Source organism: Hemiscyllium ocellatum, chromosome 7, assembly GCF_020745735.1.
Source record: "Hemiscyllium ocellatum isolate sHemOce1 chromosome 7, sHemOce1.pat.X.cur, whole genome shotgun sequence".
Lineage (NCBI taxonomy): Eukaryota > Metazoa > Chordata > Chondrichthyes > Orectolobiformes > Hemiscylliidae > Hemiscyllium > Hemiscyllium ocellatum.
Window position 1 is genome coordinate 88,929,084 of NC_083407.1, and position 27,756 is coordinate 88,956,839.

The 27,756-nt window shown below is 40.6% G+C and overlaps 1 long non-coding RNA gene across 1 annotated transcript; it reads right to left on the reverse strand.

The window, feature by feature from the left end:
* Positions 1-4,827: 4,827 nt before the first annotated feature.
* On the reverse strand, positions 4,828-27,375 carry LOC132817539 (uncharacterized). The gene is made up of 3 exons (XR_009644889.1): positions 27,300-27,375; positions 24,288-24,399; positions 4,828-4,922 (listed from the first exon to the last, which is right to left on the reverse strand). It is a non-coding gene; the product is annotated as an uncharacterized LOC132817539 (long non-coding RNA).
* Positions 27,376-27,756: the final 381 nt, after the last annotated feature.

Sequence of the window (27,756 nt, forward strand, 5' to 3'; positions counted from 1 at the left end):
AAATTCAGACAATATTTTCAATGAAAAAAGGGGAGGAAAGTATGTGGCACTGGTACCTGCTCAGGCCCTGGAGAAATGGCAACATTTCATATCACAATGTACATATAGATTGATGAAATTTTGTAGCTTTCCATGGCACTATATTCTGTCATGAAATTCCAGAATTTTGTTTTTTAACTGCCCAACCTTCATTATCACTAAATCAACTGTAAAATTTCTTTAAACTCTCACTGGAACATTATAGTTCATAATGTCGCATCCATATGCTTGCAGCAAATAGTTCTGATTATAAATGACATAAGCTTAGCATTTCTTGCGCTTTCCTCATCATCGATAGTGATTAATGATCAAAACATGATCTAGAAACAGATGGCCTAGACCAAAAGTTTTGGTGTATTTTATTTAACCTGGAGCTAAATTCCTTTACCCATGTATTGTCTGTTGCCAAACCTGCATTCTCTGGACCATTAACCTAGATCTTGCTGTTCCAAAAGGAGCTCACTGTGATCTTTGTGTTGCTGGAAAAGCGCAGCAGGTCAGGCAGCATCCAAGGAGCAGGAGAATCGACGTTTCGGGCATGAGCCCTTCTTCAGGAATCCCCATGCCCGAAGCGTCGATTCTCCTGCTCCTTGGATGCTGCCTGACCTGCTGCGCTTTTCCAGCAACACATTTTCAGCTCTGATCTCCAGCGTCTGCAGTCCTCACTTTCTCACCGTGATCTTTGCCATACTGAGGGTTGTAATCGAATTGCACCGTCTCGGACTGCGTTGTTCCATTGGTTGCTACATTGCTATTTAACTGATATGTTTAGGGCTGCTCCGAGCAGATATTACAGCAGATCATGACCACAGCCCTTTCTATCCAGAGGAGTGTAAAAAGACTTCCGCACCCTTGACACTGTTTGCTACCCACTTGTCCGGACCTCCTCATCATCACTGGCACTCACTATTCAGCTTATAACCCTGGCTCTGGAGTGCTGTAGATATTGAAGAAGAGATGGAGGCATAAAGCCTGTCCAACAGTTTGGGGGGGAAGGATGGGAATTAGAGGCAGGGCCAATGAGGAGGGTGGATTTTATTTGATTTGATTTATTATTGTCACATACACCTAGGTCCAGTGAGAAGTAGTGTTTTGCGTGCAGGACAGACAGATCATACCATCCAAAGTGCATTAGGTTAATAGAACAGAGCAAGGACTACAATGTTATGACTGCAGTGAAGGTGCACAGGAGAGAAATCAACATTAGATTTGAAATCTAAAATTTCAATTCAGCAGTCTAGTAACAATGGGGAAGAAGCTGTCCTTGAATCTGTTGGTACGTGTTATTAAGCCATTTTATATTTTGCCTGATGGAAGAGGTTGGAAGAGATTGTAAGGTGAGAGGGACCTTTGATGATTTTGGCTGACTTCCCAAGGCAGTGAGAAGTATAGATGGAGTCAGTGAATGGAAGGTTGGCTTGCGTGGTGGACTCTGTTGTGTTCACAACTCTCCGTAGTTTCTTATGGTCCTGCAGAGCAGTTGCTATACCAAGCCATGATGCATTCAGGTAGAATGCTTTCTATGGTGCATCCACAAAAATTCTGAAGACATGCTAAATTTCCTTAGCCTCCTGAGGAAAGCTTTTTTATGCTTTCTTCAACTGTGGGTAGACCAGAACAGTTTGTTACTAATCATCGCTCATTGGAATTTGAAGTTCTTGATCACCAGTGATGTAGAAAGGGGCATACCCTCTGTCTTGCTTCCTGAAATCAATGGCCAACTTTTATTTTGCTGACAATAAGGGAGAGATTGTTATCTTTACACCATGCCACCAAGCACTATATTTTGGGAAGAAGGTGCAGATAAGCCTAATATGCGACAGCTTATCAAATGCCTTTCAGAAGCCCATGTACACCACATTAACTGACTTGCCCTCATGATGTTCCATCATCAAAAATCATAATCAAGTTAGCAAACTACAGTTTGTCCTGAAAACAAAAAGCCATGTGGGCTATCCTTAAATAATCTGCATTGCCAAAGTGACTTTTAATTTTGTCTCAAATTATCATTTTTAGAAGTTTTCTAAAGTTTAGAAATTAAGCAAACTGGCCTGAAATTGCTAGACTTATTCTGACAAACTTTTGGAATAAGGTTGCTATATTTGTAATTCTCTAATGTTCTCCACCATCCCTATATCCAAGGAAGATGTGAAGCGTACTGTCAATATCTCCACAATTTCTATCCTCCTTCTGCAAAGTATCTTTGGATAAATCATGTGGTCCTGATGACTTATCAGCTTTTGAGTACATCTAATGCCTCCTCTTTGTAAATAATTAGCCCATCCAATGTCTCAATTGCCTCCTCTTTCATTAGATCTTGGGCAGTATCTTCTTCTTTAGCAAAGACAGATGCAACATACTCACTCATATCCTTGTTTCCATACATAAATACCCACTTTGGTCTCTTCTGGGACCAATTCCTCCTCTTACTAGCCATCTGATTTGAGGTTTTCAAAATTAAAGGGGCCTCATGATTCATATCCTTATATTTCAAGCTGAAAACTCATTCGAAAAATGTCCGCAAGGCCTGCCAGAAAATGTGGATATGTTCCTGCACTTCGTCTTGGAAAATAGTTGTGTCAGTGTCTTGGGAATTGCTGCAGAAATATTCGGGGCCCAGGAGCCTATCAATTCTGATGAAGATCAATATGGTATTCATTGCCAACATACCCAAAGGTTTGAACATAATTCACCATTTAACATTAAAACAAAATCAAAGATTATTGATTACCTCAGGGATGCATTTGTCAGCTATTTTGAATCATGTGCACTAAAACTTCGCTGAGCATCCAGCCTTCTATTATAATTCTATAAATTTTTGTTCTACCAGTACCCACCCTTAATATTTCTAGACCAAACCAGATACTTCCTACCCCATTATATCTTCCAATTCAATCCATTCAAAACTAGCAATGACTCTCACTCTACCAACTCTTGATCACAGGACAGTGTACCAACTTGCTAATAGCCAGAATGCTCAACAATGGGGAAATTTTGCCCTTTGTACATTTCCTTACATTTTCCTTTTGAAAAGCAAAGCTAATGTCAACCTGAATTACTCAAATTTACAAATATATCCAAATATTCAGTTTCACTTTCTATCAGGGGTCAGATAGCTCAGTTACTTAGATACTTGGTTAGTGATGCCAACAGTATGGGTTCAATTCCCACACTGTCTGGGATTACCATGAAGGTCTCTCCCCTTGTCTGAGGTATGGTAACCTGCAGGTTAAACCACCACTAGTTGTCTCTCTTTAATGAGAGAGAAGCCTTATGGTGACTTCAGCTTTGATTAGGGTTTACTTTAAATTCTTTTTTCATTTACAGTCAGTCTCAGTTCCATTCCTCTTCATTTTATTGAATGCAGGATTTTTCTTCTGTGATGGTTTTGCTTGCCTTGTTGGACTCCTTCCTATTTAACTGAGTTTTCCTTTCCACGTTTGTAAGGTCAGAAATCACATGAGTCCCTCAAGGCACTAAATATATTCTTTCAGCAGAAAAAGTGTGAAATAAGTAAACCCTTACAGAGTGCCTGCAGATCCATGGATCGGGCGGGACGGGTGTTTGCTTAATAACATCCAGTACCTGATTGAAGAATGTGGCCTAGAGAGGGGCGGTGACCCCTGAGAGCTGCCTCAGTATCCTTGTTGTTCAATCCTTACTCCCATGACCCTTTACTGCCCCAATTAATCTCTGCCCTGGGATCCAGCGGTGATTCTAAGCCTTGCGTGGTTGCAGTACTGATCGCAACCACTGCCTTCCCAGAGGTGCTATTATTCAATAGAGTGCTAGCCTTTGAGGTGCCTGCTGCTCTTAACAGGTGGTCTTTCTTTTCCCTACACCCCCAGGATTCCCTTGGGTTCTTCATTCTGCGAGATCTATCACTGGCTTATAAGTGCAAAGATAGTCATTGAGTGGTAAAGATGTACAGCATGGAAACAGACCATTCGGTCCAACTCGTCCATACCAATCCGCTTATTAAACCTATGCCTAGTTTTGGACTCCCCCACCCCAGGGAAAATACCTTGCCTATTCACTTTTTCCATATTCCTCATGATTTTATAAACCTCTACGAGGTCAGCTCTCAGCCTCCGATGATCAAGGGAAAACAGCCCCAGCCTATTCAGCCTTCCCAGAAAGATAACATCCCACCAACTGAAACTCCCCCGCCCCTCCACAAATATCTGACCAATACTCTTGTATTGGAAAATGTGTCCTTTGGATTTCTCATGTCACATGTTCACAACAAACGCTTAATTCAAATTGCAAAGTGGGGAAAAATATACCTTACCGGTGGATTCTTTCCAGTGTAAACCTTTTCACTGTTTCTCTTTCCAATAAAAATAAAAGCAAGCTTTCCAATGGATGTTTCCATCATATTAATAGTGACTTGAACTATTTTAAATCTGGACAAGTTATAGACCAAATTTTCGCAGACCCGTACTTTTGAAATAATGCATTGCTTACTAATTTCTACTTTTTCTCTTCAAGAAAAATATTCATTGCGTCACAAAAGCACAGTTGCCATAGCACTGCTGACTTTAGTGGTGCCATGGTAACCACACAGGATAACCTTACAATGATGTAGGAAAGAAAAATACACTTTCAATCAAATAGATTGATTGAGCTCTGAAAAAGAAAATAAGTGAAATGTTTGGTGGAAGCGTTAACAAAGCAATCCCATGATTATAGGTTAGGAGGCATATTTAATGCTTTCTCAGACGTAAGACATGCATCAATGTCAGAACAGTTAAAAGATTCCGTTAGAATGTAATCAAAGTTGATCATTCAGTTCTAACGGGTAGAACACCATCAGGTAGAGCCTTGCGAATGCTATAACGAACACTGGGAGTATTGGAGAAATTTAGCAAGTCCAGCAGCATCTGTGGAGAGAAAAACAGAGTTATTGTTTCGAGTTTAGTATGACTCTCCTTCGGAGTTTCTTCAAATCAGAACTGAAGGCTGTTGTGTATTGGGAATGACTGAAAGATGGACTTTGAGTTAGGTAAGGCACCTAGTCTGTGAGTAAGTTTCTAACGTGATCGATAATAACTAAATAAACACCTTTGAGGTAAATTATCTGTAATTAAATGTAAACATTAGGGGTTAAAAATCAACATTCATTTTAGATTTAATTCATGTAGTAATTTGAAAGTTTCCCCTGGTTACACTAGAAGGATTAATCTTTTTGCAAAATTATGCAAATACTAAAAGTAAGAACCTAAAATGCATTATCAGCAAGTCAAAAGCCATTGGCAAGAGTGTTTTTCAATGTTTTGCTTGAATTTTCATCTGTGCATACACAGAAAAAGTAGCATATTCTTTTATACTTCCCTTTGACAGGGAAGCATCATCCATAGCTAAATAAGAAAGTTAGGCATGGTACTAAATTTAAAGAAATGTCATACAAATCTGTAATGATTAATGATAGGACAGAGAACTTTAATAACTAGTAAAGAATGATTAAAAAGATAATAAAAATGCAAAAAGTAGAATATGAGAGAAAGTTAGCTAGTAATATAAAAACAGAGTAAGAGTTTCTGTAAGTATTAGAACAGGAAAAGAATAATTAATAGTAATCTAGCAAATCGGGAGAAATAATAGTCAATGTCTTTGAACAGGTGTTTTGTGTCTATCTTCACTGTAGAAGATTTAGAAAACTTCCCAAATATTCATTAAAGTCACGAAGTAGTTGGGATGGATGCACTTGTAATGATCACCATCATCAGGATTAAAATGCTTTTGAAAAGCTATTTGACCAAAAGTTAACAAGTTTCTGGGACTTGGTGGTCTACATTCTAGGGTCTTAAAATAGGTGGCAGCAGAAACAGTAAATGCATTATTTATAAACTTCTGAAGTTCCTCAGATGTTGGAAGACTCACAAGAAAGGAGGAAGGCAGAAAGTGGGAAACTGTAGGCCAGTGAGTTGAAAATCTGTCAAAGGGAGTGAGCTTGAATCCATTGTTAAGTATGGAATACAGGATACTGAAAAAAATCAAATGTGATCAGGCAGAGTCAACATGGCTCTGTGAAAGGGAAATCATGTTTAACAAACCTAATAGAATTTTTTGATTACCATTCACACTGGATAGAGAGGAACTGGAAAATGTGGTGTACTTGGATTTCCAAAAAGCATTTGAGAAGGCGCAACATCAAAGGATCCAAGATCAGAGCTCATGGTGTAGAAAAATCATATTAGTATAGATAAAGGATTGCTCAGCTCAGAAGCAGAGAGTAGGTATAAATGGGTCATTTTCAGGAAGGAGAGTTGCAACTGGTGTGGTGCCACAGGGACTAGGGCTGGATCCTCATTTATATCAATGATTTAGATAAGGGCTCCAAATATTTGGTAGCTTAGTTTGCTGATGACTCCAAGATGGTTAGGAAAATAAGTTGTTAAGAAGAAGTAGAGTCTGAAGGGAGATATGGATAGTTTACCTGAACAGACTAGAGGTTGGCAGATGAAATGTAATATGAATAATAATGAATTTGTACACTCTGGCAGGAAGAATAGAAATGCAGCATATTATCTAAATAAGGAGAGATGACAGAATTCGGTAATATAAAAGAATCTCGTTATCCCCAAAAATAAAGTTAGCCAGCAGGTACAGCAAATGATCATAAAGCAAATGAGATGCTGCTGTACATCATAAAGATAATAGAGCGTGAAATTAGGGAGATTTTACTGCAGCAGTTAATGAGACCACAACTGTAATGCTGTGTCCAGTTTTGGTGTTTTTATTTTTAAAAAAATATATAATTACTTCAGAAACAATTCAGAGAATGTTTATTCAAGTCATTCCTGAGCTGAAGGGCTTATCTTATGAAGGAATGTAATGATGAGGAGGTGCCGATGTTGGACTGGGGTGGACAAAGTCAGGAGTCACATGACACCAGGTTATAGTCCAACGGGCTTATTTGAAATCATAAGTTTTCGGAGCGCTGCCCCTTCATCAGGTGAAATGAGGCTTTACCTGATGAAGAAGCAGTACTTCGAAGGCTTGTGATTTCCAATAGACCTATTGGTCTATAACCTGAAGATAAATAAAACAGATTAGGCCTGTACACATTGGAATTTAGAAGAAAGAGAGGTGATGCTATTGGAATGTACAATATCTTGAGGCAAATGGATAAGGTAGATATGTAGGGAATGTTTAAAATGGTTAAAATCTAAAATGTATCCAAAATTAGGAGACATGGTTTAAGGTTTGGAGGTCTCCCTTTTAATAGTTTTTTTTCCGATAAAGGATTTGTACAATATAGAATTGTTTTGCCCAGAAGGTGGTAAATGCAGGATCTTTAAATTTATTCAGTGAATGAAAATCATCATAATTTCAAAGGACCTTAGGCTGCTCTTTATTTTACCTGAGGGTCACAACACCTTAAGCACAGTGGGGCACCGATGATGCAAGTCCAATGGGAATATAGAAATGTTACTTTTGTTGCCTATTTGGATCAAGATAGAATGGTCATGATTTGCCTTGGTCCGCCAGGGACAAAAATACGTCAGGGATTAATTCCTCATTTAACATTTAGCTGCAATTATTTTGAAGAAAAAATAAACGGAGTAGAGTTTATACTGCATGGTCTATTGGAATGAATTGCTCTATATTGCAAATATTTTTTTCTCATGTTGCAGATTCTCATAAGTTCAATGCTGTTAGTTTTACTCAAATACAGCTCAGAGTCATTGAACTTTGGACTGATTTCTGAATCATGTTTCTATAATAAGACTGAGCTGAGTGGCAGAGTGGTGGGATTTCTTTAAAATAATGATTTTATAAGTTTTGGAAAATGGAGGGGGGATGGGTTGCAGGGTGAGGTCAGATGTAATATTTCTGGCTCAGCTGCAGCTTCAGCGTTTGCTAATGTCACAGAAAGTAACAGGACTTTTGGCAAAACATATAAAAGAAGCTGCTGAATCAGGAAGATATTCCAAAGCTCAAATGTTCCTAATAAAATTGTTCTTTTATTTCCTGTTGCAGCCACCTTTGGTGTACAATTCCTGCAGCTCTTGCAGGCACATTTGGGGACATGTCACAAGATATGATATCCAGTAAATATGCTATATGACAAGGATGGCTATTCCTATACATTTTACACATCAGGGTGCTACCTCTTATTTTTTCTCCCCACCTCAACCATCCTCTGATGCGTTCACTCATGAAACCCCCCGCTGTGATAAAAGCCTGTGTTTCAAAAGCTTTTCTTGCCATCAGTTTTCTGGAGGGATTTTGAGAACCTGACAGGGAAAAAAAATAGCTTTCTTGGGAAATCATTAGAAATCAAAAGGAAAACCTCACTGGGCTTTGATAACACTGCATTTATTTTGTGTATGGACCTTGCAAAATATAATTCATTGCATTCAAAACTGAAGGTTAGCTTAGATCGATCTTCCAGTCAGTGGGTTTATGGTCCTTCTGCTGACACAAAGAACAAAGAACAAAGAAGATTTACAGCCCAGAAACAGGCCCTTCGGTCCTCCAAGCCCAAACCGATCCAAATCTACTCTCTAAACCTGTCGCCCAATTCCTAAGCATTCCCTCTGCTCCCCTAATCCTCATGCATCTGTCCAGATGCATCTTAAATGAATCTACCATGCTTGCCTCTACCACCTTTGCTGGCAAAGCATTCCAGACACCCACCGCCCTCTGTGTGAAGTACTTGCCGCGTGTGTCCCCTTTAAACTTTTCACCTCACATCTTGAAACCTCCAGTCATTCACCTTCACATTTTGACATTAATAAACTGATACAATATTGTCTGTGGTTTAGGAAAACGGGAGGTGATCTCTTTGAAACATGTACCATTCTGAAGGATCTTGTTAAGGCAGACACTGAGAGATCAATTCTGCTGGCTAGGAAATCCAGTAAAGGGGGACAACAGGGTCTTATGATAAGGGGTCAATCTTCTAGAACAGAGATGAGGGGAAATTTCTTCAACTGTGCAGGGTTTTGAGAATCTTTGAAATTCTCTACCCGAGAGGCTTGTGTATGCTCTAACATTGAATACATTTAACACTTTAAAAGTCTGTCAGGAAATTAAAGGAGGTGGGAATTGGGCAGAAAAGATTAGATTAGGCTTACAGTGTGGAAACAGGCCCTTCGGCCCAACAAGTCCACACCGACCTGCAACCCACCCATACCCCTACCTAACATTAGGGGCAATTTAGCACAGCCAATTCACCTGACCCACACATCTTTGGACTGTGGGAGGAAACCGGAGCAAACCCACGCAGACACGGGGAGAACGTGCAAACTCCACACAGTCAGTCGCCTGAGTCGGGAATTGAACCCGGGTCTCAGGTGCTGTGAGGCAGCAGTGCTAACCACTGTGCCACCGTGCTGCCCACGGGGGAGTTAATGCAAAGATGGTTATATTTTCAGATCATATTGAATGGTAGAACAAGATATTTCCTGTGTTTTTGAGGTCTGAGAAATGATGGATGTTTCTTTTTGTTTAAGACAATGGCTCGAAAAGGGCTGCAAATTGCAGTAGGTTTCATCCAATCTGTTGATATCATAAGGTCTTCAGGCTTTGGCACTTGAAGAGGACAGATCTACCATCTAAATCTTCTTAGGCTCTTTTGTAAAATTCTAACTTACTAATTTAACTCATACCTGATTTTTACTATGTAATAAACCATATCTTGTTTAAGACAAGGTCCTCCTCTCATTAAGACCCATCACTGACTTCCCTCTATCACTGTAAACCAAGTTAAAAATCATACAGCACCGAGTTATAGTCCAACAAGTTTAGTTGAAGTACAAACTTTCGGAGCACTGCTTTTTCACCAGGCACCTCCACATCACTCTTATTCCTGATGAAGGGCTTATGCTCGAAACGTCGAATTCTCTATTCCTGAGATGCTGCCTGGCCTGCTGTGCTTTGACCAGCAACACATTTGCAGCTGTGATCTCCAGCATCTGCAGACCTCATTTTTTACCTCCACATCACTGTAAATCAAGTAGGACTTTAGACCCAGTCAAGGTCATGGGATGGTGACAACAAACTATTCTAATCACCAACAACAAAAATTGCAACTGCTGGAAAACCTCAGCAGGTCTGGCAGCATTTGTGGACAGAAAGCAAAGTTAGTGTTTCAAGTCCAGTCATCCTTCTTCAGAATTCTATTCGCTGTATTTGGTGCTGCAAATCACAACACGTATAATATTACCATGTTATAGAAAGTGAATTTTACAAATACTCATATTTTGTAATTTGCATAAAGGAGATGTATATACAATGTTATAATAGTCAACAGTTTCTCCACTACATTTCCAAGGTAGTGCAACCATTTACTAACAATTGCTGTTTAAATCGATCTTCAGATTGAAGGGAATGTGAAATTGATTTCTGGGTTAGTTTGTGCTGCTAAAGATAAAAAAGAAAGACATATTGTTCCATTGTATCTTGCATCGCCACTGGAAGTTACAAAACAGATTATTTTATAAGAGATTGATACAAAAACTACTTAGATCCATTCTTCTATGTTACATCACCAATCGAGAATGTCTGTAATCAATAACGATTACGAGTGTTAATTAGTATACAAAAGATAGGCTAGAATGCACCAGTTCAAACATTTGTCATTGTTGATGTATAGATTATTCTTTGTATCAGTCATTGTTCCATTATATTTCCTTATTTGAGACCTCAGTTACAGACAATTGGATGCAATCTGCATCACAAGCAGGTTATATTGTGATGATAATGCCATAGAGGGCCAAGTCATGCTCTCACACTCACCATACATCAGAGATGTACAGTACCAATGTCTCTCTTAAGAGTGACCTACTCTTTCAAAGTTTCCATTTACAAAATCTGAATCCATTTGACTTTGGGGCACTCAAATTAAAGCAAAATAATGCAGATGCTGTAAATTTGAAATAAAAACAGAAAATGCCGGACAAAGTTAGCAGGTCTGCAGCAACTGTGGAGGAACAGCGTTATCATCGGAGACTTTTCACCTTCCAAAGAGTCATTAGACATGAAATACTTGATTTTTAAAGGTAACTCATGTTGACAAAGAATGAATAAGTAGCATTTCAATTGTTTTTTTCAGATTCAAGCAATGGATCAAATTGATATTTGGCACTATGAAAATTATGTACAGTCCGTTTATATATTTTATATAAAATAAACCAACTGGTACTTGAAGGTGCACATAACTTAACTGAATATTTTTTGTCTACTTTGCGCAGAAGAGATGTATATGCAATATTTCAGTAGTCAGCAGTTTCTCCACCACATTTCTGAGGTCGTGAAACTATTTACGAACAATTGCTGCTTAAAATCGATCTTCAGATTGATTTCTGGGTTAACGTGTGCTGCTAAAGCTAAAAAAGAAAGTCATATTATAGAGTCATAGAGATGTACAGCATGGAAACAGACCCTTTGGTCCAACCCGTCCATGCCGAACAGATATCCCAACCCAATCTAATGTTCCATTGTATCTTCCATCGCCACCAGAAGTTACCAAACACTTTACAGTTTATGAAGAATTTATGAAATGTAGTCAATTCTACGCAGGAGATGTGGCATCCAATTTGAATACATCAAGATTCCACAAACATCGTTGTGATAATGTCCTGATTATTATTTTGTTTGTATTAAACAAATTGATGGATAAACAATGGACAGGACAGTATTGATAACTGGTGTATGAACATGCAATGCTGACCATTGTCAACATTTGGCTGGGTAGATTACTGCTATCATCTTTATTTTCTGTTTTATAAGACCTACGAAATCCAAAGTGGTTGATGAAAATCATCAGCTAGTCTAATGGGAAGAGGCTTTTGTTTAAAATAAGATATAATCTATCCATTAAAGCAATCAGATAGAAGTCAGATTAATGCAGCAGACGTTGTTACTAAGATCATGAGGACTAGATTGGTTGTCCTTTGGAATCTTCAGATTTGGTGAAGTTTAAAGCAGTCTTAGCATTTCCCTTTCAAAACCATCACCTTACACAATAAAACATCTCCATTCTTCTTCAAACTATCACTATCGGACCTTGGGAGGGTTAATAGGGCCTCTCTTTAACATTTCATTCCTAAGGTAACATTACCAATTGTGCAGCACTCCCCTCAATATGGCAATAGTGTGTCATCCTTTTTATACTCAGGTCATTGGGTGCAATTTAATGTGGTTAAGGAAGTTTGGAAACATTGCAGATGTACTTAAATGTGATGTGAAATTTTGGTTTTGTGATGGTGAGTTGAAATGTAGAAATTAAATTGACAGCATAGCATTAATGGGACTGGCCTTATACTCTTTCTGATTTTAATATTCAATACATTTACACCCGATGTATTCTTATTATGTTAAAGCCTTTCTACATTAAGTCCTACCTTCAAGATTAAGCCAGTAGCGTCTAAATTGTCATGGTGATAAGTTTGCCATTTGGATGTGAAGTGAGTAGTTGTATTTGTTGAAGGTTTGGTATAGAGTAGGGCAACAGGAAATGATGACTTGGCTGGAGTGGCAGGAAGGGCAAGGACAATTCAGGGGTGAGAGCAGGTCAGGCCACTTTGAGAGCAAGGCAGTTTTGAGGAAAGGCAACAGAATACGCTCAGATTATGAAGTGAGATTGTGGTCTCAAGGAAAGAAATGGTAGGATCAGCCTCATGAAGAGAACTAAGAGGGCTTTATGGGATCAAGCATGCGGTGGAGAAGTATGGCATGAAGGGAGGGAAGCAAGTGGGATTGGGACTTGGAAATGATCAACAGGTACAGCCTGATGGATTGGGTGTTGCTGAGGGTAGAGAAGCAGCTAGTAATGCGTGTATGTTCCTTCAAACACAAAGTGGGCTAGCATTAATGAGGGCATCTACCTTTCTAATCTGACGAGAAGAATTTTGCAATAAAAAATGAGATTTATGCATCTGTTCACATTTACAAGAATTGACCTGCAATATTGTAGGGTGGAATACATCAACTCCAGCTTTTTCTTTACTCTGACCAAGTCCTAATGTGATCATCACCGCAACTGGTATTGACTTCACTCAATAAAGTATTAATCCTTGCAGACCCATATACAACAATAAGGAAATGCAAAATGAGAAGCATAAAGGCCGGGTTCAACATGCCCACTACTAGGTCATGGTTTCCTAAGTGATAAAACTCTGTTTAACACAGAGTAGGCCCAGAGATGCAAAGGAGGCTTAGATTTGGTAGGAGGACATATCCAGTCTGAGGTAGGGAAAACCAAAGATCTCAGATGGTAAGCCAAATGCTTTGAAGGATATGTAAAGGATGATGAGTGGAGGGTCTAGATGGTGAGGGCTATCGAGTCAAGGGAGAGAAATGGCATATCATTGTCACTGTAACAGGGTAAAAGATGATGGCAGAAAACTAGAGGATGACAGGAGAAGGTGCATAGTGATTGGGCCAGGAGGGCCTGGCATGGATGATTGGCTCAAACTCAAATGTGATAGAGAAAGAGTGAAGGGGCACAGTTTCCAGATAGAGAGTGTATTTCATTGAGCCAGTGGCCACTTGTGCTAGCTTACTTTCAACTGGCAAGAGTTCAGTTCCAAGTGATTTTTGTTCATTTTTTCATGGTTTGTAAATGTCATCAGCAAGGCCAACATAAATTGTCTATTCCTTATTGCTTATGAACTGAGTGGCTTGTACATCCATTTCAGAGAACAGTTAATAGTCATCCACACTGCCGTTGGACTGGAGTTATGTGCAAGCTAGATCGGATAACGATGACAAATCTCATTCCCTAAAGGACATTAGTGAACCAATTGGGTCTTTAGTGACACAGTCACCATTACTGACACTAGCTTTATGCTCCATTTTATTGATTGAATTTAAACTCCAACAAGCTACATTAGTGTGATTTGAGCATTAGCCTGGGTGCAGAGTACTGAGGAAGGGTTACCGGATCTGAAATGTTAACTCTGATTTCTTTTCACAGCTGCTGCCAGATCTCAAGAGCTTTCCACCAGCTTCATTTTTTCTTGCGGAAATTACTAGTTTAGTGACATGTGCACTGTGCCAATATCTCCCGGACCTCCAGAAGTGGGAGGAGGTCAGAGGAGCTTAAGGAGTAACCTATGCAAGATTAGAAAACTTAATTGCTCAGCAGTTGTAAGCATGAGAGTAAGGAACACAAAGTGCTCATATTATCTCCTGTCTTCTGTTTGCTTGGTGGATTCACTATAGATGTGATTTACGCAGTACTCTGACAACCTTGGTTATGGAGAGCCAACATAGACACAATGGGCCCAATGGCTTCCTCCTGCATAGTTACAACACTGTGATTCTGGGTATAGTAGAGAGGATTTTGTACAGAATTTATCAAATGTCCCTTTTCCCCTTCCCCACTTTGAAGGACAAATGTACTCCAATTAAGATATGAATGAGAATACTCTCTGGAGTCTATTGCAATGGAATTTATACAGACTGAAATTTGCCATCAAATATACTCCCCCTTATGCCATTGTGCAAACATAAGTCCAGCTTTAAATGTCTGGAGATTATTTTCTTTTTATATCCAGAAATGATCTTACACACAACAGAATGTTCTTTTTCATCACCAAATTTTTCTCTTCTATAAACTACCACTAATAAATCACCTGTATTTTCCAATTCATTCATTTATGTTCAAAGCCCATTAAGGGTTTATGATGTGTTACACAAGAGGAAAACCTTACTGTTATTTTAAACAACTGTGTCAGACGTGTTATGACAAACCTCTGGGGCAGATGGGGGACTTGAATTCAGACTTCCTGATCCAGATGTAGGGATGCTACCACTGTGCTACATGTCTAAGTATTATAAGGTAAATGAGTGAGCATTGAGTTCCACTGACAATTTTCCTGAAATTTACAGAGAGAAGAGATAAACAGAAACATTACATCTCTGCCTCTATTCAGTAATAGCACTGATTATCCAGTATCCTAATTAATCTTTGTTTGATTTGAGCAGGTACAATGAAAATAGGGTGTGTTGGAAGAAAACAACACACCTCCTCCTTTGGTACATGATGCCCGTCTCTCTTCTCGTGCTCTCACGCCTTGTGTTTTTTGATGCATTTGTACTTCATTTTGATTCCTTGCATCCTTATTTAAATTCACCAAGCACAAAAAACAACACCAGCCTCTCGAATCCCTAAACCTTGCCACAGTTACCTTTGCGATTACTGATGTTTCTGTTTCGAGAATGTTAAACTGTATCTTCAATCCTCAGATCATTGCCTGAGAATATCATGGGTTTAATGCAGAGGGAAAATAGGCTGTTAAAGTGCTGTTACTTATCTAGTAATCCAGAAACCCTCCTCATACTCTCAGTGCACAGGTCCAAGCCCCACCACGGCAGTTACAAAATTTAAATTCAATTAATTAATGAAAATCTTGAATACAAGGCTTGGTGCCATGAAGTTACCATTGAATCTCATAAAATAAAATCGGTTTCACTGATGTCCATCGGAGAAGTGAATCATATGGAAGACCAACTAAGTAATTGTTTTTTAGCTGTCTCTGAAATGGTCAATCAAGCCAACAGTTCAAGGGAAATTAGGGATGGACAACATATGCAAGTCCTGTCTGTGACACCATGAAAATTTTTAAAAAATATCTCACATCACGTGGCAATGGATGAAAACTCCAAAGTACTGATTGACATTTTTACATTTCAATCCAAAATGTGGATTTCTTTTACAAAAGGACTGTTATAGACACTAAAAACAAACTGAATGTAAATTCAGTGACTGTCTGAGAAAGTCCTGTGTTGAAATCCATAAGAAATTGCACCAATAAAAGGGTCAGGGAATGTTTAAAACAGGGAAGAGATCAACAAGAAGAGCTAACAAGATGGATGACAGTTCCTCTCTGTCTCTGCAGAAAGCTACAGGTACATCTGTTTTACTCTCCAGGAATAATAAAAAAATCTAGAAACTATAACTTGTCTCTTTTTTATTGGCCAGATGTCCTAGTCTGTGGAGTAGAGTGCTTTATAATTTCTTCTTGCATTTAGTAATTAATAAGCTCACTCCTTTGTTAACTGGTTAAACTGGCTCCTTTTAAAACATGTTCCATTTTGGTCTGGGATGAAGATATCCCTATGGGAGGGGATTTTTTATGAATTTGCCTTATTGTGACCATTGAGGGTCTGCTTGAATATAGAAGGGGAACTAGTTCATCCCTCCTCACCCAGGAGATAAGGGTACCTAGTCTGGAACCACGACAAATTTGGGAACCTTGCTCAAGGCTTGTTCATAACAAATGGGAGAAGTATGAAATAATTAAGATTCTAGATGAAAGTAGGCCGATTTTGCAGTAACAGACTGTCCACAGTTAGCCAAATACTTTCAAGCATTGCTAAAAGGAGAGTAGAAGTTGAAACTTTTCACTTTACAGTCATCATAACTGGAATACAGGAAACAGAGTTGAAAGAAAAGAGCCACCATTTTATATAGGGTGCTGATTGGTTGGACAACAATTGACATGGCAATGCAGCAAGAACAGTTAGCTGCCAATATTTAAATTTCAAAGCAGAGCAGGTAGATTCTGATTCAAAAAAACAGATAGGGTCATGGAGACAGCCAGGATTCTGTTGCATCCCTATGACAATGCCCTGACCAATGAGAAACCACCTGCCTGGTTTGAGAATTAAGATTGACAGTTAATTGTTTAATAGAATAGAATCCCTACAGTGTGGCAACAAGCCCTTTGTCCCCATAAGTCCACACCGACCCTCTGAAGAGTAACCCACCCAGACATATTCCCCATTATCCTACATTTACCACAGACAAATGTACCTAACTGACACATTGTCAGTGGCACGGTGGCTCAGTGATTAACACCCCTGCCTCACAGCACCAGGGACCCGGGTTCGATTCCTGCCTTGAGCGACTGCCTGTGTGGAGTTTGCACATTCTCCCCGTGTCTGTCTGGGTTTCCTCCGGGTGCTCTGGTTTCCTCCCACAATCCAAAAGATATGCAGTCCAGGTGAATTGGTCATACTAAATTACCCACACTGTTAGGTGCATTAGTCAGAGGTAAATGTAGTGGAATGGGTCTGGGTGGGTTACTCTTTGGAGTGTCGGTTGGGCCGAAGGGCCTGTTTCTATACTGCAGGGAATCTAATCATCCCTGAACACTATGGGCAATTCACCTAACCTGCACATCTTTGTGACTGTGGGAGGAAACCAGAGTACTCCCACACAGACATGAGGAGAACATACAAACTCCATACAGACAATCACCTGAGGCTGGAGTTGAACCCGGGTCCCTGGCGCTGTAAGGCAGCAGTGCTAACTACTGAGCCACCATGTTTTTACTGCATCCCCATGCCAATTATGGTCCAACCAATCAACAAACTCTTCTCATGTTATACAAAATGGTGCTTTTTGCATCCACAGTTCTGATGAGTACAGGACAAAAAGTTTCAATTTCTAGTTTTCTTTCAGCAGTGTTAAGTTCTGCAAATCTTTTCACTGTATTAACCTAATAACTGTGAGAGAAAATTACTGTGCATAAGTCATTTCTGGGGTATAACATGGTTCTATGCTTTCTTTAAATTATTTTATAACACATTGTATACTTTACATTTGAGACTGTTTAATCAAATGTATGTTAGTTGACTTTTTGGTTTCTTTTGATGCAATAACTCTTGGCTGACAGCTCAATGTTTCCATGCATTCTGTCACAGGAGGGTAGAACGCCTTCTCCCTTCTGGATCGGTCTACCTAGCCATGTGACACTCACATCGCTATTAAATCATCATCATGATTCTGAGGTTACCCCATTGCGTGTTGTTCTGACAAGAGTTCTACCGAAGAAAACACCAAAAACAACTAAATAAGCGAGGAGAACATAAAACCAAAAGAAAAAGAGAAGTGTTCAAAAAGATCCACCAATAAGAGATTCTAGTGAATGGGAAAGATTTTTATAAAGTAGCAGAGATTGGCAAAGCAGATAATAGGAACTACCAACATTTATAATTATATACAGGGTGACCAAACAGCTTGGGAATTTTCATTTGATCAGTGAGATACTTATATATTGGTGAAGGTTGGGCCATGTCTGAGAACTGATTGAGTTTATTTGGAGAGGTGTCTAAGGTAGTGGACAGGGGAATGTCTATGTGTGCCATTTATCTGGGCTTTCAAAAGATATTTGAGAAAGACTGTGAGATAAAGTTGAAGCTCATGGAATTGAATGCAAATGATTAACTTGGATATGGATTGGCTAAGGAAGAGACACAAATGGATACATCTTTAACTGGTAGAATGCTCCATAATTGTCTGGGTTCGGGCCTCAACACTTTACTATTCTCTACATTAACAAAGATTCCATTATTTATCATAACACCGGTGTTAAGCTGACCGGACTACAATTTCCTGAGTATATTCTCCTCCTCCTCTTAAGTAAAAAGATTGCATTACTTGTTTGCCAGTTTTCTGTGCCTGCACCCTTTTTCTTCCAAACTATTAAATATGTGCAGTAATGACTGTGCTATCTATTCTCTAAATTCTTCCAAAAGATGTGGAAGCAATCCATCTATTGGACCAGGGGTTTTATCTCCTTTGAGTCATTGTTTGGTTTATTCAATACATCCTGCTTGTATATTTTAAATATAATTACCTCATTACCCATCTCATCAATCAATCAGATCTACCTGTTCCAAACCCCTGGTAAACATAAAAGCAAAATAATTATTCTGTCATTTCTCTGTCGTTAACAATGGTCCTTTTTAGTTACAATCTTGTTTTTGTGTATTTTTTTCTTTATTAATGTGCTTGTAAAATATTTCACTATTTAGTTTTATGTTTTGGATATTTAATTTCATTGTTCCCCTTCATCTTGCTAATTGTTTTGCTTTTATTTCCCACTGACTATTTTTTTCTCTTATAACATGTATTCCATTTGCTGTTGATGTAATTGATGTGTGCTTTTTGCTGAGCACTCAGTAAATTTGTTTATTTCTTTAGTCACATTCGAGGAATGCATTTTCTGCATTCTGATCACCATTTGAAAGGTTTCCATTTGTCACACCCAGTAAAAGCAGATCATATTGTCACTTTAAATGTAGACTGTATTCAGTATGGATTTTTCTGAAGCTGCTGTCTCTTTCAAAAATGGGCATTAAAAAGCTACAAAAATTGCAGGTTGCTTCTGCAAATTCTGTAGAGACGACCTCAAGTTTCTGGAATATTCCTAATTGATTGACCATGGTGGTGGAGGTTGGGGGTGTCCACGCTGAATGGATGTACCAAGACGAAATGCATCTGTAGAATTCCAACCTTTTTATTATTTATAAACTTACAAAAATCAATGGGCTTCTAGACCCACTGTCTGTGAGGTTGATACTTGACATAAATGAGGGTCAAAGGCTTTGATATTTAAATTGTAATGGCCAGACATTAGAAGTAGTGAATGAACTACTCGAGTTGGCTTTATTGTCACGTGCACTCAATTGAGTGCAGTGGAAAGTTTGCAATGCCAGCGATTATGGTGCCACCTTAGGTACAAGATACCTAGATGCAGATGCTTAAGTATTTGGTATAAAATGAAAAAAATAATAAATAAGAAGTCAAAATAAGGCATAAGGCAAAATAATAAAACAAAATACTTAATTTACAGTTCTTCTCTTCCAGTCTGTGCTGGCATTTAGCCTCCAGATCACATTGGCCATCTCTCCAGACCACACTTGGGCTTCAAAACCTGAGGCCTCACCTCCAGTCCGCAAAAGGCCTTGCCTCCCTGCGACACCCTCGGGTCCAGGAGTCGCTTCCTCCATTCCCGTCCAAGTGATTTGAAAAGTTAAAATAAAACAAACAAAACAAGGAAAAAAAACCCGACAAAGTGGATGAGTTCCAGCACAGGTGTCTGCCTCTGCCGCCATGTTTGTGCTATTGAACATGTGACTGAGGCTGATTTCTGACAATGAACCTTATTACTTCAAGAAGCAGGCAGAGGTGGATCAGTCTGAACCTAAAGACACCATCCCTCTTGTAGAGGGATGAGGAGCCTGACTAACAACCAGTCGACTCAAGACGTGCAAGGATGTGCTACCATTGTGACATTCAAAGAGTCACCTCTACACCGATACACCTGTACACAAACCTTTAGCTATCATTCACCCTAAGAACAACAAGAGAGAACACATTCAGCCTTATAATGCTTGCATTTTACATTTGAATGTATGATTTCTGCTCAAAATTTAAACACGTACTTTCTTTCTAGAATCCAACATCACTTGTGTACAGCACATGTCTGTGTGCAGAAGGGGGTGAGTATGATTGCTTTGCACATGCTGTTTAAATATACAAAGGACTGAATTTTATCTGAAATTAGCTAACTGTTCATTTCAGAGAGTTTCTTTTTGTGGGGGAGGTTTCTCTCCGTGAGCTCTGGCAGGCTTTCTCATGCTATTCATTAGTGCAGCGAGCCTCATTCACACCACAGCAGTATGGCACCCTGCTGGCGCCATCGTGCAGTTGCCAGTGGCAGGCACACTTGCCAATTCTGGGAGCTCTCAGGATTCACACAGGTGTAGGTGAAGAGATGTACAATGGAGGCATGTTATCTCCTTGCTTCAATGACAGGAACATAGAGGTCCTGGTGAATGGGGCAGTACAGAGGAAAGCCATCCTCTTTCTTCTAAAATGGCAGAGAAGACTAGCCTGGTTTGGAGTGATCGCCCTTTTCCCCAGTCCAGAGAAATGCTCAGCAATGCAGGTCGAAGGTTAATGCCCTGTGCTCAGCAAGGTCATGGGCTACCACCTTCTCTGTGTTACTTTGCATTCACCCTAACCTGCAACCTACTTTTCTCCAAAGATCATGATGTAAAACCCTCACTATGGCATGTAGAATTTTCCCTCACTTGCTCTCAGCCATCCCTGGCACCCTATTTACTGACGTGGTGTGCTGCGTATTCACTCACTCTGGACACCGCCCCACCTTTTCCCTTGACATCTTTCAGACAGCGTCACATTGTGGAAGCGTTGGGCAGCATGACCTCCATCTCTGGACAGACTACAGCACCACCATCCCTCTCTCATTTACACAGCTTTCTATGAATGGTGAGCTACTGTAGCTCTCCTAAATTTTTGCCACACGAGGGCAGCTATAACTGCAGGGGTTGATTCTGGACCTGGACACACAGGTTCCTTGTCCATTTGCATAGCAGCCCTTAAGTGCAGGGATGGTCACACATTGCCTGGATCCATTGGGGATGGTTCCAATGAGCTTATGTGGACAATATCAGAAACAAAGCAACCCCTGGGCAATGTGATGATTCAGCAGCACCCATACAAATCACATTTCAACAGCACTCTCCAAGCTTTAGAACATGGAGACCCAGGACAAGGAAGCCAGTGGGATGCCTCTACATGGGTATGGTACATTATTTTCTCAGTTCAGATGTCTATTCCTCCAGCCTTTTGTCATACAAAATAGAGAGTTTGTTGCTGACACAGATACAATGAGAACCTCTCCCCCTACCCTCAATTACCTTAGGTCCCAACAAAGGCAGTGTTGCATAATGATTAATGACATTGAATGCTCCAAATGTGAAGTGAGCGGTGAGAGGGGACAGGGAGCCTTGAACCTAGTTCAGGTGCCTCGACCTGACAAGGAGATTCGAGACATCAGTCCAAGGAGAAGACTGGGGAGATGACCTGGCCTTCCACCTCCACGCTATCTCCCCAACTCTGATCCTTGGAAGTTCTAACCAAAGACGGTCAACTTGCATGATTGGTTGGTGCAAATGCAAATGCCCCAGGGTAGCCTGACCAAACTTCTAGGGGCAATGGGTGTCGCTACAGAGATAGAGCACACCACCCCACTGGCAAAGCAGGTAAGCTCAGTACATCTTGGCAGAGGGAGAGGAGGAGGAAACTCTATTAATAGCATATATAAGTGACTCAGGGAAACTGATGAAAATAATTTGTGCACATACAATGTGGTTTAAGAAAGTTTTGTTTAGCATGCAACATCAGGTATGAACTTTGTTTTGCAAACAATGTCATGTTGAACGTTTGGCTTTCAAACAATGTTAGTTGAATAGCTATGACTTTTCATAAACTGTAGCATTTCACTGTTCATCACTCATTGGCTATCAAAAAGGTGCAATGTTTGGGAGTGAGCAGTGATCTTCAAATGCATCATATGGGATTAGGATTGCAATGTGTGTGTTTGGCATTCGCTCACTCTGACATTTTAGGACTTCCTCCCCAGTCACCATTCTCAGCTGTTTGGCTGACTGTGTGCATAGAGTCATACATCTGAGGGAATTTCCCAACGGGGACAGTATTGGGGATCCACAATGGAGATAGTCAATGCTATAGGATGGCAAGGGAGTCAGGACCCTGTGTATCTTTGTAGCCAAGACAATGCACATTTAAGAACATTGTTGTTACCATGTGATTGCTTGCAGATGTAGGGCCTCCCTTATAAGTCATTTCACTTGCCCTATCAATTGAAAAGTCCTTTGTAGCCATCCTCCTCAACACTGTGGTCTATCCATGTGCTTCATGACTGGAATGACAGCAAGTGGTTCTTTGCTAGTGGCTTTCAGTCTCACTGTTAACATGCCTCTGAAACCCCCAACACTACCCTCTCTGTTCCAGGTGGCCATTCTGTGAACACCAACTCTTCCCCAGGTTATCATCCAAACTGTTTACATATGACTCCAAATGCCTACCTGTTTACCTACTTCCCCAAACCCCCTTCACCTCTAATTCCCATGAGCAGAGTGTTGAGACAACCATGACCCATCCTGTCATGTGACCTGAGCTGCTAGGTGCCAGGCCTCACTTGTTCAGATCTCTGGCTAGTGGGCACCTATCAACAACTACAAGTTTCCAAGCTCTGGACTGGTCCCTCTAGAGACAAACAACTGACCATCACTCACTCACCAGGGCGGCACGGTGGCACAGTGGCACAGTGGTTAGCACTGCTGCCTCACAGCGCCTGAGACCCGGGTTCAATTCCCGACTCAGACTGTGTGGAGTTTGCATGTTCTCCCCGTGTCTGCGTGGGTTTCCTCCGGGTGCTCCGGTTTCCTCCCACAGTCCAAAGATGTGCGGGCCAGGTGAATTGGCCATGGTGAATTGGCCATACTAAATTGCCCGTAGTGTTAGGTAAGGGGCATATGTAGGGGTATGGGTCGGATGCGCTTCGGTGGGTCGGTGTGGACTTGTTGGGCCGAAGGGCCTGTTTCCACACCGTAAGTAATCTAATCTAATCACTGGCAGGAGCACAGAAGCACAGTCCCCTTGTGCAGCACTATCCTGACTGGACAGATGTCCACCCATGGCCTGAGCCTGGGATTGCTAGGTAAAGCTGCCCCTGACTGATTTGCTTATATGCCCTGCTTTGCAGTTTGCCTGTGGGCAAGATGGAAGCCATTGAGTTAGGTCTCACCTCACATCTTACCTGATTCCACCACTCATCTAACTATAAATCGTGCTGCTCGGAGCCTGGTCAGATCCTACCCAATGGCTTTGCTCACTTGTCTATTTCTTTCTCCACTTCACTTGCAATATTAATTGGCCTATAATCTATAGGTATTAACATGACTTTTTTCTTATTAATTTGTCTCTATCCACACAGATCCTCTTTGGTCTCACTTCTTTTTCCTACCGGAAGCTGATGGTAGTGCCATCAGGCTGCCACCTCCTGCTGAATTCCTCATGGCAACACCCTGACCTATCAGAGCCTGGTCTGAGTTTGATCAGTGAGCTAAGGTTTACAGTTCATGCAGCATCTCCACCAGGCATGCTCCAATCAATCATCACTGTCTTCTCATGCTGGACAAATCAATGTTGGATTTCTAAATTTCTTGAATGTCAGTTGCAATGAATGCATGACAAGATGAGGACTTGGTGCAGTCTTAAGGTTCTGTTTCACCAAGCAAATATTTAAATCACAACATATTAGTATGCAGCCAAAAGAGAAAATGCTGGAAAATCTCAGCAGGTCTGGCAGCATCTGTAAGGAGAGGAAAGAGCAGATGTTTCGAGTTGAACTGACCTTTGTCAAAGCTGTTGAGCTTTGCCAAAGGGTCAGTTAGACTCGAAATGTCAGCTCTTTTCTCTCCTTACAGATGCTGCCAGACCTGCCGAGATTTTCCAGCATTTTCTCTTTTGGTTTCAGATTCCAGCATCCGTAGAAATTTGCTTTTATTAAGTTAGTATGCAGTTTCAGCAAGTGATTGGGAAGTTAAATGGAATGTTGGAGCATCGTATATGAGGAAATAAATAAATAAATATACTCTATTGTTACCTCTGGTGCACAGTGACTGACCACTGGCTGCAGACAGAATTGTGGAAGAAACCATGCCATGATAATAGGAATCCAGATATGTGAATTCCAACTTGACTGGTGAAAAAAGTCCCTGGAAGCAATGATTTTAGCATGTCTTAGAGTCATAGAGATGTACAGCATTAAAACAGACCCTTTGGTCCAACCCGTCCATGCCGACCAGATATCCCAACCCAATCTAGTCCCACCTGCCAGCACCCAGCCCATATCCCTCCAAACCCTTCCTATTCATATACCCATCCAGATGTCTCTTAAGTGTTGCACTTGTACCAGCCTCCATCACATCCTCCAGCAGCTCATTCCATACACGTACCACCCTGTGCATAAAAAAGTTGCCCCTTAGGTCTCTTTTATATCTTTCCCCTCTCACCCTAAACTATGCACTCTAGTTATGGACTCCCCGACCCCAGAGAAAAGACTTTGTCTGTTTATTCTATCCATGAAGTTTGTAAACTTCTATAAGGTCACCCCTCAGCCTCCGACGCTCCAGGGAAAACAGCTCCAGCCTGTTCAGCCTCTCTCTGTAGCTCAGATCCTCCAAACCTGGCAACATCCTTGTAAATCTTTTCTGAACCCTTTCAAGTTTCACAACATCTTTCAGATAGGAAGGAGACCAGAATTGCAGGCAATATTCCAACAGTGGCCAAACAATGTCCTGTACAGCTGCAACATGACCTCCCAACTCCTGTACTCAATACTCTGCCCAATAAAGGAAGCATACCAAACGCCTTCTTCACTATCCTATCTACCTGCGACTCCACTTTCAAAGATCTACGCACCTGCACTCCAAGATCTCTTCGTTCAGCAACACTCCCTAGGAGTGTATAAGTCCTGCTAAGATTTGCTTTCCCAAAATGCAGCACCTCGCATTTATCTGAATTAAACTCCATCTGCCACTTCTCAGCCCATTGGCCTATCTGGTCCAGATCCTGTTGTAATCTGAGGTAACCCTCTTCGCTGTCCACTACACCTCCAATTTTGGTGTCGTCTGCAAACTTACTAACTGTACCTCTTATGCTTGCATCCAAATCATTTATGTAAATGACAAAAAGTAGAGGGCCCAGCACTGATCCTTGTGGCACTCCACTGGTCACAGGCCTCCAGTCTGAAAAACAACCCTCCACCACCACCCTCTGTCTTCTACCTTTGAGCCAGTTCTGTATTCAAATGGCTAGTTCTCCTTGTATTCCATGAGATCTAACCTTGCTAATCAGTCTCCCATGGGGAACCTTGTTGAACGCCTTACTGAAGTCCATGTAGATCACATCTACTGCTCTGCCCTCATCAATCTTCTTTGTTATTTCTTCAAAAAACTCAATCATGTTTGTGAGACATGATTTCCCACGCACAAAGCCATGTTGACTATACCGAATCAGTCCTTGCCTTTCCAAATACATATACATCCTGTCCCTCAGGATTCCCTCCAACAACTTGCCCACCACCAAGGTCAGGCTCACCACTCTATAGTTCCCTGGCTTGTCTTTACCACCCTTCTTAAACATTGGCACTATGTTCGCCAACCTCCAGTCTTCCTGCATCTCACCTGTGACTATCGATGATACAAATATCTCAGCAAGAGGCCCACAATCACTTCTCTAGCTTCCCACAGAGTTCTAGGGTACACCTGATTAGGTCCTGGGGATTTATTCACCTTTAACCGTTTCAAGGCATCCAGCACCTCCTCCTCTGTAATCTGGACATTTTGCAAGGTGTCACCATCTATTTCCCTACAGTCTATATCTTCCATATCCTTTTCCACAGTAAATACTAATGCAAAATATTCATTTAGTATCTCCCCCATTTTCTGTTGCTCCACACAAAGGCCGCCTTGCTAATTTTTGAGGGGCCCTATACTCTCCCTAGTTACCCTTTTGTCCTTAATATATTTGTAAAAACCCTTTGGATTCTCCTTAATTCTATTTGCCAAAGCTATCTCATGTCCCTGTTTTGCCTTCCTGATTTTCCTCATAAGTGTACTCCTACTTTCTTTATACTCTTCTAAGGATTCACTCAATCTATCCTGTCTATACCTGACATATGCTTCCTTCTTTTTCTTAACCAAACCCTCAATTTCTTTAGTCATCCAGCATTCCCTACACCTACCAGCCTTCCCTTTCACCCTGACAGGAATATACTTTCTCTGGATTCTTGTTATCTCATTTCTGAAGGCTTCACATTTTCCAGCCATCCCTTTGCCTGCGAATATCTGCCTCCAATCAGATTTTGAAAATTCTTGCGTAATACCGTCAAAATTGGCTTTTCTCCAATTTAGAACTTCAACTTTTAGATCTGGTCTATCCTTTTCCATCATTATTTTAAATGAATAGAATTATGGTCGCTGGCCCCAAAATGCTCCCCCTCTGACACCTCAGTCGACTGCCCTACCTTATTTCTCAAGAGTAGGTCAAGTCTTGCACCTTCTCTAGTAGGTACATCCACATACGGAATCAGAAAACTGTCTTGTACACACTTAAGAAATTCCTCTCCATCTAAACCTTTAACACTATGGCAGTCCCAGTCGATGTTTGGAAAGTTAAAATCCCCTACCATAACTACCCTATTGTTCTTACAGATAGCTGAGACCTCCTTACAAGTTTGTTTCTCAATTTCCCTCTGACTATTGCGGGGTCTATAATACAATCCCAATAAGGTGATCATCTCTTTCCTATTTCTCAGTTCCACCCAAATAACTTCCCTGGATGTATTTCCGGGAATATCCTCCCTCAGCACAGCTGTAATGCTATCCCTTATCAAAAATGCCACTCCCCCCTCCGCTCTTGCCTCCCTTTCTATCCTTCCTGTAGCATTTGTATCCTGGAACATTAAGCTGCAAGTCCTGCCCATCTCTAAGCCATGTTTCCGTAATTGCTATGATATCCCAGTCCCGTGTTCCTAGCCATGCCCTGAGTTCATCTGCCTTCCCTGGTAGGCCCCTTTCATTGAAATAAATGCAGTTCAATTTATTAGTCCTACCTTGTCCCTTAGATGAGAAATTCTTCCATTTTGCAGACTTGATTCTACTGACTTGATCCCATCATCAGATATCTCCAGGCAATGTTTTACAACTGACTTTCTTAGAAGAAAATATTGCCCTGAAAAGATATGCTGATTTATTTAAGAATGGTGACTCATCGCTGCTTAATTATTGAAGCAGCATGAGGTGCAGCTCAATGAATATAGCTTCACTGGACTATTTAACTTGAGGAATGTGCTGAGTGAAGGAATTTTGAAGTTTATTCTCTTCCTCATATGCAGTTGCTTTTTATTTAATGTTTAACCTAATTTTAAAATTAACCTCTTTCAACTAACAAAACTCAATTGGAAATTAGTAAGACAGGTAATTAAACCATCTTTCCCACATTAATAAGGCTGTTCATTTTCATCCATCAACTTGATCTAGTTTAGAATGAGGTAACATTAATGAGATATC